Below are 17,931 nucleotides of genomic sequence, written 5' to 3' on the forward strand. Positions count from 1 at the left end.
TCCACTCTTGCCGCCCTAGTTTCCGTCATACCGGTGTTATGTTTCTTGATTTTGCGTTCCTTACGCGGTTGGGTTATAATGGGAACCCCTTGACAGTTCGCTTTGAATAAAACTCCTCCAGCAAGGCCCAACCTTGGTTTTACCACCACCTACTTTTCCCTTGGGAGTTGCGCTCCCGAGGGTCATCTTTATTTTAACCCCCCTGGCCAGTGCTCCTCTGAGTGTTGGTCCAAACTAGAGCCCCTTGCAGCGCCACCTCGGGGAAACTTGAGGGTTGGTTTTAGTTGTACGGATTGCTCATCCGGTGTGCCCTGAGAACGAGATATGGGCAGCTCCTATCGGGATTTGTCGGCACATTCGAGCGGCTTTGCTGGTCTTGTTTTACCATTGTCAAAATGTCTTGTAACCGGGATTCTGAGACTGATCGGGTCTTCCTGGGAGAAGGAATATCCTTCGTTGACTGTGAGAGCTTGTGACGGGCTAAGTTGGGACACCCCTGCAGGGTTTTGAACTTTCGAACGCCGTGCCCGCGGTTATGGGCAGATGAGAATTTGTTAATGTCCGATTGTAGAGAACTTGAAACTTAACTTAATTAAAATGCATCAACCGCGTGTGTAGCCGTGATGGTCTCTTTCCGGCGGAGTCCGAGAAGTGAACACGGTCTCGTGTTATGCTTGAATGTAAGTAGCTTTCAGGATCACTTCTTGATCACTTCTAGTTCACGACCGTGCATTTCTTCTCTTCTCGCTCTCGTTTGCGTATGTTAGCCACCATATATGCCAGTGCTTGCTGCAGCTCCACCTCACTACCCTTTCCTACCCATAAGCTTAAATAGTCTTGATCTCGCGGGTGTGAGATTGCTGAGTCCTCGTGGCTCATAGATACTTCCAAACAGTTGCAGGTGCCGATGATAACAGTGCAAATGACGCAACTAAGCTCAAGTGGGAGCTCGATGAAGATCGTGTTCGTTATGTTGTTTCATTGCAGTTGATCAGTAGTGGAGCCCAGTCGGGATGATCGGGGATCTAGCATTTGGGGTGGTCTTTCTTTATTTGGTTCCGTAGTCGGACCTTGATTGTATTCTGGATGATGTAATGCTATATTTATGTATTGTGTGAAGTGGCGATTGTAAGCCAACTCTTTATCCCTTTCTTATTCAGTACATGGGATGTGTAAAGATTACCCCTCTTGCGACATGCCTACTATGCGGTTATGCCTCTAAGTCGTGCTCCGACACGTGGGAGATATAGCCGCATCGTGGGTGTTACATGGTGTTTCCCACATGTATAGTATTCAGAAACACTCCAACCCTGACAATCTTTTACAATTCGGCTAGAGATAAGTTTGATGATAAAGTGTATTGTTACATGAAATCACACACCTACTCTTTATCTATGCCATCAATCAGGCTGTCTAGTTTATAGTCCTGTTGTGAGAATTTGGCGGCTATCTTTACTTGGTCGTACACCAAACTAACCTGAATTTCTTGTCCGTCTGGTCCCCGAGGTCCAACCCGGGCCATATGATTCGGATCAAATCCGGTATACTGCGTTTTCACCATGGCCTAGGCTTCTCGTGCACCTTCTCGACATGTTGATGCCTTCCATAGCTCAAAACGAAGACGATCTCCCTTGAATAAATTCGAGCTCCCCCATCATTCCTGGAGGAGAATCGGATGGCCATAGAGCCTTATCCATGTTCCTCATTGCTTTCCAAGTTCGCTCGTGCACTTTGGATAGCTCTTGCAGCAAGTCGCTTTGAAATCCGGACACTTCTCCCTTGGGCCGCCCAGTTAACAAACCTACAGGAAAAAATCTCGTAAGACTTTCCATTAGGGGATCTTATGAAAGTAAGGTTCAAGGACATACTAAATATGCCGCCTTTCAACTTTTTGTTCTCCTTCAAGGCATCCAACAGTTGGGCTCTTATGTCCTTTAGCTCTTCGGCTTGCTTAATGTTGGCATCCTGTAATTTGTTCTTCTCATTGATGGTCTGTGTTAATACATGTTGACCAGCGGCTTCTTGCCCTTCGGCATGTTGTTTGTCCGCCTGCGCAGCCTTTAGCCTCTCCTCCAATTGATCCGCCGATCCTGCTGCTGTCAACAAAACAATGAATATTCAAAAATGATTGTTAGAGCATAATCGTATTTTCCGGACACTGTTGTGCTTACCATCCGGTGCCTTCTTGGATTTCTTCAAATTTTCCAGTTCGGCGGTGACAACAGCTAGCTTGGTTTGACATTCTTCAAGCTCCTTGGATAGTGTGTTCTTTTTCGCTGTGAGTACCTAATAATATAAACGACCCTTAAATTAGTTGGGCCAACTGCTTCAAGTCTCGGGGGCTACTAGCACATGACTGTTGAATCTAGACAGAGTTCTTACCCACATATCCTTTGAAAGTTGGTGAGTAGCGCCGACAAGTCCATCCCGAGCAGCTCGGATATATACATCCGCAGAGCTAAGGGCATTGAATGCCTCTTCGGTGAAACTTGGGTCGTACATGGCCTCTTTCCGCCGCCGATGATTCATCACGGTCTCCACTTCAGAATTGGTGAGGGATACATTATCTGAATGCTCTTGAAGATGGAAATCCGGCGTTTTACCCGTATCAACCCTAGTCCTTATGGCAGGGTTAGGGGCCGGATTGGTCGATGGATGGCCGGCAAGGCCCCCAGATATAGTCCGGCGTATGCTCTTCCTAAGAAATGGCCCAGCAGAAAACATCACAATACGGTCTATCCACTGAGCGCATGTTAAAAACTATACCTCTTTGGTGAAGGTGGGGGCTTGGTGGTATCACCATTTGCCCTTCTTTTCAAAGACTCGCCCAGCGTGGGCGTCGCCTTCTTAGAGGATGCCTTTGATATAGCTTGGCGAGATGAGCGCCGACCCTTCGGAGCATGATACAGTGCGGTGGATGAGGCGCAATGGGAAAACTCTTTTGGAGGAGACATCTCCTGGGTACTTACATGAGAGGAGGGGAGAAGGCCAGGGTAATCGGCTACAATGGCCGCTTCTGTGCCGTCGTAGCTCGCCTGATAGAAGACCCCCTCCTTAAGTTCTATGAATATATCCGGATCTTCTTCATACCTGGGATCCAGGTCTCGAACAAGGTCCTCTGGCTGCGGAGCGGGGCTGTAGACCCCCTCGACGACCTTTATCCATTCCTATTAAAAGTAGCTGGATTAAATTCGACTAGCATAACTCCGGAAAAAGGTTGAGTAAGGCCAATAATAAAAAAACTCACCCAGTCGATGGGGTTATACATGGAGAAACCTTCCCGACATTTCAAGCAAGTGAAGTCTTCCTTCTCCCCTTTGTAAAGGTCAGCTAAGATGGTGGCCAGGGCGGCAAAATTATCGGGACCCTTACATAGACAACGGGATGCATCGTCATCCCCGTTATAATTCCACATAGGAAAACCTCTAGATTGGAGAGGTTAAACACATCACGTTATTGAGATCGCCATTACCTCGATTATAGACAGTCCGGAGTTTGCAAGTACTCTGATCTTGCTTGCTAGCCTCTCGACCTCTGCACTATCTTCTTCCTCGAGGCTTCAGGGATGCTAGCTGGCGCACTTCTTCAAAGGAGCACTGGATAATTCGGGAAGGCCGCACCGGATTGGGTCCGGAAGAATGACGTCTTCGATATAAAACCACTCCGAGGGCCACTCTTCGGATGCCTTCTTCGGAGTGCCGGACAGGTATCCTGTCCCGGCTATGCGCCATACTTCGGCGCCGCCCACCTTGAATATAGATACCTTTTGGGAGCGGGGGACGAGGCAGAAAAATGTCCTCCATAGATCAAAATGAGCCTCACAGCCTAGGATCAGCTCACAAAGAGCAACAAAGCCCGCGATGTGTAGGATGGAGCCTGGCGTCAGATTGTGCAGTTGGAGGCCGTAATACTCCCGGAGACCTCTGAGGAAAGGGTGGATAGGAAATCATATGCCTCTCAAAAGGAAGGAAACAAAGCACACCCGCTCGTCCTTAGAAGGACTGGGGAAATTCTCTGCCAGGGGTTCGCCATTGATGGAAGTTAATCCAGCCCAAATGGAGACTAGATCCGCGGGAGGAAGATATCCCTGTGTTTAAAGTTTATTCAGATGGGCGTGGGATACCAAGCAACTTTCCCAGTCGCCTTTTTGAGGGCCGAGGGTGCGTGAGGAAGAGCTAGGAGCGCCGTCCATGTTTGGACAATTTTTTATGGCGAGTTCTATGCGTGGTGTGGAATGGCATCTAAGATGTAATCTCCTTAAATAGAAGCCTTCCCTGCGTGGTCGAGGGGTTCTTTGTAAAAAAAGCACCTGGACCGTTCACATTCATCTGGCACGTGGAAGCCAAGGCGACGGCAGCAAAGAATCAATATTTAATGTGGAGTCGAATTATCATCAATCCAAAGTGTAATGGAGAACTCGCCTTACAAAGTCGAAGACATGATGCCGGACACTATGTCATCATTGAAGGCAAGTTCGGGGCTACTGAGGGAGTCTTGGATAAGGGGGTCCTCGGGCGTCCGGGCTATGTGACCTGGGCCGGACTAATGGGCCGTGAAGATACAAGATAAAAGGCCTTCTCCCGTGTCCGGATGGGACCCTCCTTTGCGTGGATGGCAAGCTTGGCGTTCGGATGTGTAGTTTCCTTTCTCTGTAAACCGACTTTGTACAACCCTAGGCACCTCCGGTGTCTATATAAACCGGAGGGTTTAGTCCGTAGAGGCTAAGAAAAATCATACAGGCTAGACATCTAGGGTTTAGCCATTACGATCTCGAGGTAGATAAACTCTTGTAACCCCTATACTCATCAAAGTCAATCAATCAGGAAGTAGGGTATTACCTCCATTAAGAGGGATCGAACCTGGGTAAACATCGATCCTCAGACGCACAGTTCGGGACCCCCTACCCAAGATCTGCCGGTTTTGACACCAACAGTGATTCCTTGCTGAGGATAGTTGTCTCTGTCACTTCCTCATCAGGGGTTGTCGTCCATTCTGCAATAAACTCTGCCAGCGCCCTATTCTGAATCATTGATGTGCTCTCAAAATTCAAACCAAAGCTGTATAACTCCAAAGCCCACTCCACTATCCTACCGATAGCCTCAGGGTTTCAGAGTATCCTTTGCAACGGAAAACGAGTAACAACTGTGACCTCATGGGCTTGGAAGTAGTGGCGAAGTTTCCTTGAGGCCATAATGAGACAAAAGATCAACTTTTACATGCCAGAGTACCTAGATCTAGCCCCCTGTAACAAGGAGCCGACGAACTACACCGGGCGCTGCACCACTTTCTTCCTTGCCACGTCCTTGGGGTTGCTCTCATTGTCGTGCTCATTGTTGTCCTGATCCTTCTCTGATTCTACCGTTTTCTGCTCACTTTCTGCCTCATCCACTTCTCTCTGTGCTACCAGAGCCGCATTGACCACTTGGTTGGTTGCCTCCAAGTATAGCAACAACAGCTCCTAGGGTTTGGGGGCAACCAATGTAGGCACAGAGGACAAGTAGGCCTTCAACTCTTGCAAAGCTGTATCTGCTTCTGGGGTCTATTTTCATAGGGTCGCCTTCTTCAAAACTTTGAAGAACGGCAGGGCGCGCTCGACAGACTTGGAGATGAATCTGTTTAACGCGGCAACACATCCCGTCAGGCGCCTCACATCCTTCACTGTCCTCATTGCTTGGATCTACTCGATGGCTTTGATCTTGTTGGGGTTGGCTTGGATCCCGTGGTGGGACACAAAGAACCCAAGCAGCTTGCCGGAGGGAACACCAAATACACACTTCTCCGGGTTAAGCTTCAGATTGATTTTGCGCAGATTATCAAATGTCTCTTCCAAATCCTGAATAAGGGTGGACTTATCCTTGGTCTTGACCACAATATCATCCATATAGGCTTCTATGTTTCTGTGCAAATGTGGCTCAAAACCAATTTGGATTGCCCTTGCAATAGTGGACCCGACACTCTTTAATCGGAATGGCATACGGACAAACCAGTATGTACCACATGGGGTGATGAACGACGTCTTCTCTTCACCTTCCTTGGACATGAAAATTTGGTGGTACCCAGAGTATGCGTCCAAAAAAGAGAGAAAATCACAACCTGAAGTGGAGTCCACAATCTGGTCATGCACGGCTAGGGAAATGGGTCTTTCGGGCATACCTTATCGAGATATGTGAAATCTATGCAAAGCCTCCATTTCCCGTTAGCATTCCGGACTACCACTGGATTTGCCAACCACGTGAGATGCAGTACTCCGCTGACCAATCCAGCGGCCTCAAGTTTCTTGATCTCTTCTGCAATGAACGGTTGCCTCTCCAAAGCTTGCTTCCGTATTTTCTGCTTGACAGGTCGGGCATGTGGGCAGACATCAAGGTGGTGCTCGATTACCTCTCTGGGAGCACTGGGGATATCAGATGGTTGCCAGGCAAACATGTCGATATTCGCCCGCAGGAAGGCAACGAGCGCGCTTTCCTATTTGTCATCGAGGGTGGCGTTGATAGTAAAAGTTCTATCAACGACAGCCAGCCCTGCCGGGACCTTCTTCACTTGGGGTGCAACAACCTTGGATCTCTTGTTGTTAGAACACTCCGGCACGTCATCAACGGGTGTCGTACACTCGGTGGGGGCACACTTCCTGGACTCTTTGCTGCAGGTCTTATAGCCTCTTTCCTTTCCTTTGCTTTCCTTAGCGGGATTTGTTGCTGCCGCTGCCTCTGCCGTGACAGCGTCCCTGTACATCTTGTCCACGTAAATAATGGCATCCTTCTCATCTAATGGGACGGTGATGACTCCCAGTGGCCCGGGCATCTTCAAGGTGTTGTAGGCATAGTGAGATGCTGCCATGAACTTAGCCAGGCCCGAGCATCCCAGAATCCCATTGTACGGCAGGGGGATATCAACCACATCAAACGCTATCCTCTCACTCTGATAGTTCAGTTCTCCCCCGAATGTTACCGGCAACGTGATATTTCCCTTAGGACGGCTCCTGCCGGGATTAACTCCTTGAAACATGCCGGTGACCTCTAGCTCTTCTTCTCCTATCTGAAGTTTGCTGATGACTAACGGGGAAATCAGATTCAACCCGGCCCCGCCATCCACCAACATCTTTGTGACCTTGAGATTGCGGATTGTTGGAGAGACGAACAACGGCAAACATCCTACCATAGTGGTATCGCTAGGGTGGTCCTCCTCGTCAAAGATGATGGGCGTACGGGACCATTTGAGCGGCTTTCGTGCTTTGGGCGCTGGCTCCATGGCATTGACCTCTCGCACTCACCGCTTGAGCTGGCGGTGAGAAGCGTGCAAAGATGCACCTCCGTCAATGCACAGGGTGTCTGTGGCCTTCTGAAACTCTTGCTCACTGGTTTCCTCTTCATCCCCTCCACCACTCTCATCTTCACAAATTTCCTTCTCTCGACCTCTGGTGGGCTTTCCATGGTTCCGAAAGGGTTTGTCCGGGCGATTTACTTCACCGCCTCGGCCCTTACTGCTAGTAGCATTCTGACCTTTTTCCTTATCACGGTTCTCATATTCTGCCTTCTACTTCTTGACAAGCTGCTCAACATGGTAACACTCTTGAAGGTCGTGGCCCTTGGTCCGATAAATCTTGCAATACGACCCCTCACCTTTCCTGGCTTTCTCGGTAGCAGCGGCCTCCCGGCAGTTAGTGCATACGGCAACTTCCTTGCCGGTAGCCTCAGCTTTGGCCTTCTCGCTTGTACTAGGCATACCAGATCCTTCAACACTCGTTACTGCCTTAGCTCTTCGCTTCTTACTGCGCTTCTTGCTCTTCTTCTGATTAGTTGATTCATCTTCATCCTCTGAATCAACATTGATGCAATCTTCCTATCCGGGCAATCTCTTTCCCTCCTCCATCCGAGCACAATTATCCACTAATGTGTAAAGCTCATTCACAGTCTTGGGAAACCACACGTTCATCTTGGAACGGATGCGGCGGTTGCGCACATTGGACTGGAAGGCTGCTATCACAGCTACTGGATGGATATTTGGGATATTTCTATGAACTTTGTGGAATCTCTATAAATACTTACGGATGGTTTCTCCTTCCTTCTGCTGGAGAAGCTGCAAATCGCTGGGCATGTCGGGTTCTTGATGACCGCCAGTGAAGGCGCCAATGAACTCGTGGCAGAGGTTGGCCCATGATGAGATGGAGTTCTCCGGTAGGTGCATCAGCCAAGACCTCACATTGGATTTGACGGCCAAAGGGAAGTAGTTGGCAAACACCTTCTCATCACTACAAAAAAAGGCACTTCCATGATGATACGTGTTTGTCATAGTAGGTCACATTTTCTATCATGCATCTACATCCATGACAAATTTATGACAGAATCAAGATAGTCATACCTATGCTGTCGTAGAAGTGTTCCATGACATTACCAAAATTATCATCACGGAAGTGTCCACTTCCATGACGATAAATCGCGCATCATGGAAGTGCTTTCGTCAAGGGTGACCGACACATGGCATCCACCGTAACGGGTCGCCATTAAGCTATCGGGTCCGGTTTTGGATCCGATAACTCGTTAACAGCCCGGACCAATGAAGATTTTCCACGTGTAAAATTTTCATTGGCCGGAGGAAACACGTGTTGGCTCACCGTTGGGATAGATGTCATCCATTCATTGGACAGGAGGCGCCTATGATAGGTCGACATGTGGCACGGCCCAAAAGTGGCCCATAAAGATTAAATGGGCCAGCCTAACTAAAGGCCCACAAGATTTCGCCAACCATAATGGGCCGGCCCAGGTAAAGGCCCACGAGATTTCGCCGACCATAATGGGCCGGCCCAACTAAAGGCTCACAAGATTTTGAGGACAATAATGGGTCGGCCCGTTAATAGGCTGTCATGTTTTGGGCCAAATGTCGGCCCATAATTGATCTGGTCCATTAACAGCATGCCATGTTCCGGGCCCAATAAAGGCCCATATGAGATCCAGCCCATTAAAAGCCTACCAAGTTCTGGGCCAAACTATGGCCCAGATCAGATTCGGCCCTTTAAGAGGCTTTGGGCTAAATTATGGCCCATATCAGATTCGGCCCGTCAACTCGACACTATGCATTTGGGCCCACTTGCTAAAGGCCCATTTAGTAATTCGGCATCATATTAGTTTCGGCCTGTTAAAGGCGTGTTTAACATTTCGGCCCTATATGTATTTCGGCCTATTAAAAGCTCGTCATATAGTTGAGCCTAACTACGGCCCGGTTTGCATCCGGCCTGCTCCCCGCCGATAATCTGATTGGGCCAAACAAGGACCGAGACAATTTTGGCCTGTTAACGGCCCGTGATGCGATTGGCACAATCATGGGCCGGGGTCTATTTCGTCCTGCTGCCGGCCCGTGAGCTGTTTGGCACGTTTCAGGCCCAACCTACTTTTCACCCTCCTAAAAGCCCATTGAGTTTTCTTGCGGAAAATAGGGCCGGTGGTTTACTCGGCCTATTAGAGGCCCAAATCTACTAGTGGGCCAGTTTACATTTAGGCCTGTTAACGGACCGATTATGTAGTGATTTGCATGACGGCCCGATTATGTACCATAATTTTACAGTTTGGCCGGTTTACTGCGAAGATAGGATATATATATATATATATATATATATAGTAAAATAACTGCAGCATCGTGAATAAGAAAAAACCTAGACTATACAATAAAGAAATTACAGCATATTACATCTATTGGGCATCAAAGTTCGCCACTATGATAATAAAGCACAAGCAGACAGCAGATTACATACATTGTGCATCAAAGATTGATACGTCCATTTTGCATCATGCTTTTATATCGATATTTATTGCATTATGGGCTGTTATTACACATTATGTCACAATACTTATGACTATTCTCTCTTATTTTACAAGGTTTACATGAAGAGGGAGAATGCCGACAGCTGCGATTCTGGGCTGGAAAAGGAGCAAATATTAGAGACCTATTCTGCACAGCTCCAAAAGTCCTGAAACTTCACGGAAGACGTTTTCAGAATATATAAAAAATACTCAGCGGAAGAAACTCACCAGGGGGGCCACACCCTGCCCACGAGGGTGGGGGCGCGCCCTACCCCCCTGGGCGTGCCCCCCTACTTCGTGGGCCCCCTGGTGGCCCTCCGGTGGCCATCTTCTGCTATATGAAGTCTTTCGATGGGAAAAAAAATCATAAGCCATCTTCTTGGACGAAACTCCGCCGCCACGAGGCGGAACCTTGGCGGAACCAATCTAGGGCTCTGGCGGAGCTGTTCTGCCGGGGAAACTTCCCTCCCGGAGGGAGAAATCATCGCCATCGTCATCACCAACGCTCCTCTCATCGGGAGAGGGCAATCTCCATCAACATCTTCATCAACACCATCTCCTCTCAAAACCCTAGTTCATCTCTTGTATCGAATTCTTGTCTCCAAGTCCGTGATTGGTGTAGCAGGTTGCTAGTAGTATTAATTACTCCTTGTAGTTGATGCTAGTTGGTTTAATTGGTGGAAGATCATATGTTCAGATCCTATATGCATATTAGTACCCCTCCGATTATGAACATGTTTATGCTTTGTGAGTAGTTACTTTTGTTCCCGAGGACATGGGAGAAGTCTTGCTATTAGTAGTCATGTGAATTTGGTATTCGTTCGATATTTTGATGAGATGTATGTTGTGTCTCCTCTAGTGGTGTTATGTGAACGTCGACTACATGACACTTCACCATTGTTTGGGCCTAGAGGGAGGCATTGGGGAGTAATAAGTAGATGATGGGTTTCTAGAGTGACCGAAGCTTAAACATTAGTTTATGCGTTGCTTCGTAAGGGGCTGATTTGGATCCATATGTTTCATGCTATGGTTAGGTTTACCTTAATACTTTTGTTGTAGTTGTGGATGCTTGCAATAGAGGTTAATCATAAGTGGGATGCTTGTCCAAGTAAGGGCAGTACCCAAGCACCGGTCCACCCACATACCAAATTATCAAAGTACCGAACACGAATCATATGAGCATGATGAAAACTAGCTTGACAATATTCCCATGTGTCCTCGGGAGCGCTTTTCTCTATATAAGAGTTTGTCCAGGCTTGTCCTTTCCTACAAAAAGGATTGGGCCACCTTGCTGCACTTTATTTAGTTTTGTTACTTGTTGCTCGTTACAAATTATCCTATCACAAAACTATCTGTTACCACTTATTTCAGTACTTGCAGAGAATACCTTGCTGGAAACCGCTTATCATTTCCTTCTGCTCCTCGTTGGGTTCAACACTCTTACTTATCAAAAGGACTACAATAGATCCCCTATACTTGTGGGTCATCAATACTCTTTTCTGGCGCCATTGCCGGGGAGTGAAGCGCCTTTGGTAGGTGGAATTTGGTAAGGAATATTTTATATAGTGTGCTGAAATTTACTGTCACTTGTTACTATGGAAATTAATCCTCTGAGGGGCTTGTTTGGGGTATCTTTACCCCAACCAGTAGAGCAAAGAGTTTCTCCTCAACCCACTGAACCTACTGAAAATGAAAATGTCTGCTTTGAAATTCCTTTGGGTATGATAGAAAAACTACTAGCTAATCCCTTTTTAGGAGATGGAACAAAGCATCCTGATGAGCATCTAATATATGTGGATGAAGTTTGTGGATTATTTAAGATTGAAGGTGTACGCGGAGATGTTGTTAAGAAGAAGGTCTTCCCTTTATCTTTGAAGGGAGACGCATCAACATGGTATAGGCTATGTGATGATATGGGGTCTTGGAATTACAAATGATTGAAATTGGAATTTCATCAGAAGTTTTATCCTATGCATATTGTTCATCGTAATCGCAATTATATATATAATTTTTGGCCTTGCGAAGGAGAAAGCATCACTCAAGCTTGGTGGAGGCTTAAACCAATGTTATATTCATGGACCAATCACAAGCTCTCAAGAGAAATGATTATTCAAATTTTTTATGCTCGGCTTTCTGATAGCAATCGCACCATGCTTGATACTTCTTGTGCTAGCTCTTTTATGATGAAGACTATTGAATTCAAATGGGATTTATTGGAAATAATTAAACGCCACTCTGAAGATTGGGACCTAGACAAAGGTAAGGAGTCAGGTATGACACCTAGTTTTGATTGTGTTAAATGGATACCGATGTTTTCCGTAAATTTAGCACTAAATATGGACTTGACTCTGAGATAGTAGCTTCTTTCTGTGAATCTTTTGCTACTTATGTTGATATCCCCAAGGAGAAGTGGTTTAAATATCATCCTCCCATAGAAGTAAAAGTAGTTGCACCTATTAAATTTGAAGAAAAGATTGTCACTTATAATGATCCTATTGTTCCTACTGCGTATGTTGAGAAACCACCTTTCCCTGTTAGGATAAAGGATCATGCTAAAGTTTCAACTGTGGTTCGTAAAAGCAATATTAAAACATATACACTCCTGAGAAAGTTAAAGTTGAACCTAATATTGCGATTGTTAAAGATCTCTTGTCTGATAATATTGATGGGCATGTTATTTATTTCTCTGATTAAACTGCTAGAATTGCTAAACCTTGTGTTAAAGATAAACCTAGACCTGTGGTAGGCATGCCTATTATTTCTGTTAAAATAGGAGATCATTGTTATCATGGCTTATGTGATATGGGTGCTAGTGCTAGCGCAATACCTCATTCCTTATACAAAGAAATTATGCATGAGATTGCACCTGCTGAAATAGAATATATTGTTGTCACAATTAAACTTGCCAATAGAGATACTATTTCACTGATGGGAATTGTTAGAGATGTTGAAGTCTTGTGTGGGAAAACTAAATATCCTGCTGATTTTCTTGTTCTTGGTTCCCCACAAGATAGCTTTTGTCCCATTATATTTGGTAGACCCTTCTTAAACACTGTTAATGCTACCACAGATTGCAAAAGGGATGTTGTTACTATCAGTTTAGATGATATGACTCATGAATTTAATTTCTCTAAATTTAGTAGACAACACCGTGAAGAAGAATTACCTAGTAAGGATGAAATTATTGGTCTTGCTTCTATTGCTGTACCTCCTAGCGATCCCTTAGAACATTATTTGCTAGACCATGAAAATGATATGTTTATGAATGAAAGAAGGGAAAAAGATGAAGTATTCTTTAAACAGGAACCTATTTTGAAACACAATTTACCTGTTGAAATCCTAGGGGATCCTCCTCCACCCAAGGGTGATCCCATGTTTGAGCTCAAACCGTTACCTGATACTCTTAAATATGCTTATCTTGATGAGAAAAAGATATATCCTATTATTATTAGTGCTAACCTTTCAGAGCACGAGGAAGAGAGATTATTGAAAACTCTGAAGAAGCACCGTGCTGCTATTGGGTATACTCTTGATGATCTTAAGGGCATTAGTCCCACTCTATGTGAACATAAAATAAATTTGGAAGAAGATGCTAAACCAGTTCGTGATCACCAACGACGGCTGAATCCTAAAATGAAAGAAGTGGTAAGAAAGGAAATACTAAAGCTCCTTGAGGTAGGTATAATCTACCCCATTGCTGATAGTCAGTGGGTAAGTCCTGTCCATTGTGTCCCTAAGAAGGGAGGTATTACTGTCGTTCCTAATGATAAAGATGAATTGATTCCTCAAAGAATTATCACAGGTTATAGGATGGTAATTGATTTCCGTAAATTAAATAAGGCAACTAAAAAGGATCATTACCCCTTACCTTTTATCGATCAAATGCTAGAAAGATTATCCAAACATACACATTTTTGCTTTCTAGATGGATATTCTGGTTTCTCCCAAATACTTGTGTCAGCCAAAGATCAATCAAAGACTACTTTTACATGCCCTTTTGGTACTTTTGCTTATAGACGTATGCCTTTTGGTCTATGTAATGCACCTGCTACCTTTCAAAGATGCATGATGGCTATATTCTCTGACTTTTGTGAAAAGATTTGTGAGGTTTTCATGGACGATTTCTCCGTCTATGGATCTTCTTTTGATGATTGCTTGAGAAACCTTGATCGAGTTTTGCAGAGATGTGAAGAAACTAATCTTGTCTTGAATTGGGAAAAGTGCCACTTTATGGTTAATGACTGTATTGTCTTAGGGCACAAAGTTTCTGAAACAGGTACTGAAGTTGATAAAGCCAAGGTTGATGCTGTTGAAAAGATGCCATGTCCCAAGGACATCTAAGGTATAAGAAGTTTCCTTGGTCATGCCGGATTTTATAGGAGGTTCATTAAGGACTTCTCAAAAATTTCTCGGCATCTAACTAATTTATTACAAAAAGATATACCATTTGTTTTTGATGATGATTGTGTAGAAGCATTTGAAATACTTAAGAAAGCATTGATCTCTGCACCTATTGTTCAGCCACCTGATTGGAATTTACCCTTTGAAATTATGTGTGATGCTAGTGATTATGCTGTAGGTGCTGTTCTGGGACAAAGAGTGGATACGATATTAAACGTTATTCAATATGCTAGTAAAACCCTAGACAATGGTCAAAGAAATTATGCTACCACTGAAAAATAATTCTTAGCAGTTGTATTTGCTTGTGATAAGTTCAGACCTTATATTGTTGATTCTAAAGTAACTATTCACACTGATCATGCTGCTATTAAATATCTTATGGAAAAGAAAGATGCTAAACCTAGACTTATTAGATGGGTTCTCTTGCTACAAGAATTGGATTTGCATATTGTTGATAGAAAGGGAGCTGAGAACCCTGTTGCAGACAACTTGTCTAGGTTAGAAAATGTGCTTGATGACCCACTTCCTATTGATGATAGCTTTCCTGATGAGCAATTAAATGTCATAAATGCTTCTCATACTTCTCCATGGTATGCTGATTATGCTAATTACATTGTTGCTAAGTTTATACCACCTAGTTTCACATACCAGTAAAAGAAAAAGTTCTTCTATGATTTGAGGCATTAATTTTGGGATGATCCACATCTTTATAAAGAAGGAGTAGATGGTGTTATTAGACGTTGTGTACTTGAGCATGAACAGGAACGGATCCTACGCAAGTGTCACTCCGAAGCTTATGGAGGACACAATGCTGGAGATAGAACTGCACATAAGGTATTGCAATCTGGTTTTTATTGGCCTACTCTCTTCAAGGATGCCCGTAAGTTTGTCTTATCTTGTGATGAATGTCAAAGAATTGGTAATATTAGTAGACGTCAAGAAATGCCTATGAATGATTCACTCGTTATTGAACCATTTGATGTTTGGGGCTTTGACTATATGGGACCCTTTCCTTCCTCTAATGGATATACACATATTTTAGTTGATGTTGATTATGTTACTAAGTGGGTAGAAGCTATTCCAACTAGTAGTTCTGATCATAACACTTCTATTAAAATGCTTAAAGAAGTCATTTTTCCAAGATTTGGAGTCCCTAGATATTTAATGACTGATGGTGGTTCACATTTTATTCATGGTGCTTTCCGTAAAATGCTAGCTAAATATGATGTTAATCATATAATTGCATCTCCTTATTATCCTCAGTCTAGTGGTCAAGTAGAATTGAGTAATAGAGAGCTCAAATTAATTTTGCAAAAGACTGTTAATAGATCTAGAAAAAATTGGTCCAAGAAACTTGATGATGCATTATGGGCCTATAGAACTGCATATAAAAATCCTATGGGTATGTCTCCGTATAAAATGGTGTATGGAAAAGCATGTCACTTACCTCTCAAACTAGAACACAAGGCATATTTGGCTATTAAAGAACTCAATTATGATTTCAAACTTGCCGGTGAGAAGAGGTTATTTGATATTAGCTCACTTGATGAATGGAGAACCCAAGCCTATGAAAATGCCAAGTTGTTTAAAGTAAAAGCTAAAAGATGGCATGACAAAAGAATACAAAAGCGTGAGTTTAATGTAGGTGATTATGTATTGCTATACAACTCCATTTAAGATTTTTTGCAGGAAAACTTCTCTCTAAATGCGAAGGTCCTTACGTTATCGAGGAGGTCTATCGTTCCGGTGCCATAAAAATCAACAACTTCGAAGGCACAAATCCGAAGGTGGTGAACGGACAAAGAATCAAACATTATATCTCAGGTAATCCCATAAATGTTGAAACCAATATTATTGAAACTGTAACCCCGGAGGAATACATAAGGGACACTTTCCGGAACGTTTCAGACTCCGAAAAGGAATAGGTATGTGGTACGGTAAGTAAACCGACTCCAAAATAGTTTTTAAGGCAATATTTCTCCGTTTTGGAATATTTAGAAAAATAGAAAAACAAGTAGTAGTCCGGGAAGGACACGAGGGTGGAGGGAGCGCCCTACCTCGTGGGCACCTCGTGTGATCTCCGGACTCCATTTTCGTACACGACACGTATTTTGGTCGGTAAAAATTCATTATATAATCTCCCGAAGGTTTTGACTCCCGTATCACGCAAATATCTCTTGTCTTTGTTTTGAGCTGTCTTGCTGCAGACAGAGCAACATGTCATCCTAGGATTTGGAAGGAGAAAGCTATGTGGCCGATTACCTTGCAGATCCTAAGGTCTATGGGGATGTGGTGCATTGCTGTTGGACTACGAAAGAAGAATAGGACTATGAACCAATATTATCTTTTATCTTTATCGTTTTCTTAGTTTGATCCTTTTGGTAATATCTTGATCTAGTGGAATAAAAGTTCTTAGTATGATCTAGTCGTGAGTTTTGCTTTATAATTCTTCTATGTAATCGAGTCTGTGAGCTATATAATAAAGATTAGTGTTGAGTCAAGGGCTTGATTATTTTGCCATGATCTTAAGTGAATAATAGAAAAGAGAAAGAATAAAAAGAAACAAAGAGATCATATGAGTCTTATGGAGAGTAATGAGCTCACATAGAAAAAGTATGATGAATAAAAGTTGTTGAGGGTTGACAAACATAGTTTTGGTCATCGTTGCAATTAATAGGAAGTAATAAAGAAAGAGAGGTCTTCACATATAGATATACTATCTTGGACATCTTTTATGATTGTGAGCACTCATTAAAATATGACATGCTAAAAGAGCTGACATTAGACAAGGAAGACAACATAATGGGTTATGTTTTCTTACATCTAAGATAAATTATATTGTCATGGATCATCCGACATGGTTGAGCTTGCCTTTCCCCCTCGTTCTAGCAAAATTCATCGCACCAAGTGGAGATACTACTTGTGCTTCCAAATACCCTTAAACCAATTTTGCCATCAGAGTCCACTATACCTACCTATGCATAGAGTAAGATCCTCTAAGTAAGTTGTCATCGGTGCAAGCAATAAAAAATTGCTCTCTAAATATGTATGACTTATTAGTGAGGGAGAAATAAGCTTTATACGATCGTGTGATATGGAAGAACTAAAAGCGACAGGATGCATAATAAAGGTCCATATTACAAGTGGCAATATAAAGTGACATTCTTTCGCATTAAGATTTTATGCATCCAACTATAGAAGCGCATGACAACCTCTGCTTCCCTCTGCGAAGGGCTTATCTTTTACTGTTATCTCCTACATTGCATAAGAGTCATGGTGATCTTCACCCTTCCTTTTTACATTTTATCTTTTGGCAAACATAGTATGTTGGAAAGATCCTGGTATATATTTCTAATTGGATGTGAGTTTTCATGAACTATTATTGTTGACATTACCCTTGAGGTAAAACATTGGAAGGCAAAACTATAAGCCCCTATCTTTCTCTGTGTTCGACTAAAACTCCATACCCATAAGTATTGTGTGAGTGTCAGCAATTGTGAAAGATTATATGATAGTTGAGTATGTGGACTTGCTGAAAAGCTCTTATATATTGACTCTTTCCTATGTTATGATAAATTGCAATTGCTCCAATGATTGAGATTATAGTTTGTTAGTTTTTAATGAAGTTTATGTATCATACTTGAAATTGTGATTGAATTATTACTCTAGCATAAGAAATCATATGACAAAGAATTATATAAATTGTTGTTCTAAGAATGATCATGATGCCCTCATG

Source organism: Triticum aestivum, chromosome 3A, assembly GCF_018294505.1.
Source record: "Triticum aestivum cultivar Chinese Spring chromosome 3A, IWGSC CS RefSeq v2.1, whole genome shotgun sequence".
NCBI classification, from domain to species: Eukaryota; Viridiplantae; Streptophyta; class Magnoliopsida; order Poales; family Poaceae; genus Triticum; species Triticum aestivum.